Consider the following 4,403-nt stretch of genomic DNA (forward strand, 5'->3'; position numbering starts at 1 on the left):
CTGAAAACGATCCCAAAGGCGTCTGCAAATAAAAGCATAGAGAAAGAGAGTGTGTGTGTGTTATACAAGCTCTAGTTGATAATTAATAATAATAATAATAACTAGAAACTTGTTGCCATGGCAACAAGAAGGTCTTCCGTTCTTTCCGTGTCCAGTAGATAACCTTAAATTCTTCATTTGTTCTACGTTTTACTGTAGTGCATACATTTCTGTTAAATATACAGTTCTTTTTAATTCATCACATTTGTTTGAAGAAACATTTTCTTTGTAAATAAATTTCTTTTGAAAATAGGTGTGGCTTTTCCTTTGGGCAAACTGGAAATGCCAAGCTTGGTTTGATTAAGGTCAGTGCTTTTTGAGAAGATGAAAATGTGAAAAGTTTATGGCAGACAATAATTGGCAGAGTATTTAGCAGATTAGATGCGAACGTGAGCCCAATTATTTTCGGAACCTACATGAACAGTGAAAATAACACATAATTTGGCCATTGAATAATACCAAACATGAAAGTAATGATAAAAACGTAGAAAAAATAATTTGAAAAAGTACAAATACTTTGGGCGTCGAACCCGGGTCGCCCACGTGAAAATTGAACACGTTAACCATTGCGCTAGCGAGGACCGCTGCTTCAAGAAGAAAATGACAGTATTAATACTATCGATATTAATTTGAATGCATGTAGAAGTACATATGTATGTGCCACTTATAAAGTATATAGATAAAGAAATAGGGGAAAAAATTGTATTGATATCACAATATATATAACCGTTATACAATCTCAGTTATTCCTTTGTCCCGAGGAAATAAAATATGAGAAAATTAATGGTTTGTAGTATTAAGCAGATTGAATGTGAACGGTAGATCAATGTTTTCGGAATACTAAGTTCTTCTCTGTTATCAGAAAAGTTTTTTCTTCACTCATAACAAATGTACATGTATTACATGTACGTTGTGCATTCCCTGTACATACTTCTGCATACATGAAGAATTATAAAATGTTGATATTGAGAAAATATCGAAATAACGCACGGAACAAATACAAGACATCATTTCAAGAATGACATCTCATTTTTAAGTTGGAAAAAGTGGGGGGAAATATTCGAGTAATCTGGCGACCCGCCCGCATGAAAATCCACTACGCTAACCATTAGGCTAGCGAGGACCTCGCTTCAAAATGAAAATTACGAATATCTAGAGTTTGCTTTGATCAATTTAAAAACAAATATTATATTCAGCATTCTATGAAGAGTCTCTATTTATCTTACCTTTATCAAAGAAAAACCATTAAAAAACAAAAAAGTTGAAAAAATCCATTTTTTAAATTCGCTTCCGGGTGCGACCGGAAGTGATGACGACGTACGAAATAGTGATTCTGCAAATCTATAAGTCATGTTCTATCATCTCTAATAAGTCTCCAGTTCATATCTTTAGCCCTTCCTGTAGATCACTCGCGGACAAAGTTCCATTTGAAAATCAGGAAATTGTCCATAACTTGGAACCGAAATGGAATTTTCCCAATTATTTGGTGATAAACAAAGTTCATAATATAATGCATTTTCCCTGAAAGTTTCACTGAAAACCACTGTATAGTTTTCGAGAAAACTCCTGCACAAAATTTGGTCAGAAATAATAATAACGAGCTATAACTGTGTTGGGATGCCAACACAAATGTCTCCGAACACCTCCCCATGTCAGAAATGCTTTTTGATGCCAGATATAGGCCAATCCGAAAACATGAGTTATCTTTCCTTGATCCGGGACGTAGTGCGCTTGCGTAACAGTAGTTTAAGACTTCCGGGTAGTATATTCGAGAAGCGTCATTATCAACAGTGCAGAAGGCCGCAAAGATATTGCTGTATAATTTTACAGTAATCACGCCAACAAATATCTTAACATTAATAGAAAAAATCCCAATGCATAGGTTTACTTCATACACGTGAAAATAACCAACTTCATGTTGTGAGTAGATGAGGACCCCCCCCCCCCTCCCGATAGAAATGGTCTATCGTTAAAGTGAAGGGCCTGTCCCGAGACGCTGTTAGATTATTCTAACTACCCCCCCCCCCCCTCCATTTTCCAGGATTGTACGTGTTTTATGACTGAAATTATCATACATATATACATGTATCATACATTGCATACATTTCCTCAGAATCTTTAGCCCGTGTTTTAATACAGTCAGATTTATAATAAAATATCAGAAGTTACTTGTTCAATATCAATGTAGTACATTCAGCGATAAAAGTTCTGCCACGATGTACGTCTAGGTATGTCGGACTGACACCTCTGGATTCTGAAAATGTCCATCTCTTCGATTGGCGAGTAAAATTTATTCCAGCCTGTACTTGTAAGTGAGAGGCCACTGACAGATTTCTAGCTATCTGCCCACAAACTTTATACAGTTTCAAATACAAGTATAACCATAAAGAAATTCGTCGTCACAAACCATCTTTAAACTGACATTTACACATGCAATGTTTTGAAAATAAAATAACTTATAATTGAACGCCCTGAATTTATAGTCGGCAAGAGTGTGTACCTGTAAATACAGCCATTTTGGATAAAATATTTGGAGTTTTACTCAAATTATTTTGTATATTTGTGGCGAAAAGGGGGGGATCTAAATCTGTCATTGCAATTTCTGTTATGACACGATACGTGCCTATACATAATCAAGTACATTTCAAGGGGGCTAAAACGAATAAAAGAGGGAAGATACAGAGGCGTCAAAAGCATTCTATTGGGGGTTAAACTTACCTTTCACCAAAGAGTACATTTGAGAATATGGCAGCCCCCCCCCCCCCCCCCCCTCTCGGATCACACAGATCTATGAAAAATAATTTATATCAATCGAGCAATATTGAACAAAATTAATTTAAAAAAAATTAATTTAATTAACTATTTTTCTGCATTTAAAACATATCAGTTGATATTAACAATTCCAGCTTATGCTGCAGTGTACTTGTAAATGATTTGCACACAGAATAAACACGTTCAGGTACTTAGGAGAAAGTTACCCAAACATTGCAGTCTGGTTTATTTTTGAAAGAGTCGATTGGTAGTGGTGGAATAATTTTAGCCCTGATAAAACAATGAGAGCGTTGATTTCCTAATTTAATTGATTTTTTTACTATTTTGAAAAGGGGGGGGGGGTGTTATGCAAGATCTTTGCACGTGTCGATCCTTGTAAAAACCCGAGCTTTGAGTTGATGAGATGCCATCATCTCTTGAGAATCAGAAGTTCTGTTCTGATTTCATACAAAATAATTATGCCAGTCGGATGTAAACAAATGAATGTCTGCGTGATTTCCAATTTAATTTTTAACCCCCCCCCCCCCAAATCACACCCGACTCGATCAAGAAACTCGTTTTTGTTTCCATTACTCGTTTTTGTTTCCATTAACATTTTCTTACTCTCTCGTACAAATGATTTCAACTGTTTTCGATTTTGAACATCACCCATATTAATATAACTCTTATAATATATGCGAAGTATGAGTGTGTTACTACCCGGAAGTTGTCATATTCACACTAAATGTAAGAATACAAAGAGAGATAACTTACGTTTTCGGAAAGGCCTATACACTCAGGATCCTCCAAAAACCCTAGAAACTAAATTTGGTTGAAATCTGACGGACTTGATTTTTGGTCGCCATTTTGTTCAATGGCGGCCATTTTGAAACATTTGAAAATAGATTGGAAGGGAATACTGATGCTAGAAATGAACTGTGGACCCTCCATTTACCCCAGAACCCAAATGTTGTAGATATTTTAACACTTTGAAATATTATGGTATATGGCGGCCATTTTGAAAATGGCGGCTCAAAATTTTTTTTTGATGGTGGAAATGGACTTGGGGTCACTAAATTACCGTAAAATAGAATTTGAATGAAATCCGACAACCTTGAGTTTTTGACGTTTTATGGCCGCCATCTTGAAAAGGCGGCCATTTGGAAAATTTGAAAAGTTGATTGCACCCCTCCTAGTGACCCCCTATCAGCTCACAAAGTTTGAAGTGGATCTGTTGAAGCACTTTCACAAAATCGGTCGGACAAAAGGGGAATAATAAGAATAAGAAGAAAATAATAACGAGCTATAACTGTGTTGGGATGCCAACACAAATGTCTCCGAACATCTCCCCATGTCAGAAATGATTTTTGATGCCAGATATGCATTCAGGATCCCCAAAGAACCCTAGAAACTAAATTTGGTTGAAATCCGACGGACTTGTTTTTTGGCCGCCATTTTCTTCAATGGCGGCCATTTTGAAACATTTGAAAATAGATTGGAAGGGAATACTGATGCTAGAAATGAACTGTGGTTCCTCCCCTTACCCCAGAACCCAAATGTTGTAGATATTTTAACACTTTGAAGTATTTCGGTATATGGCGGCCATTTTGAAA

Source organism: Ostrea edulis, chromosome 5 (genome assembly GCF_947568905.1).
Source record: "Ostrea edulis chromosome 5, xbOstEdul1.1, whole genome shotgun sequence".
Taxonomy (NCBI): Eukaryota; Metazoa; Mollusca; class Bivalvia; order Ostreida; family Ostreidae; genus Ostrea; species Ostrea edulis.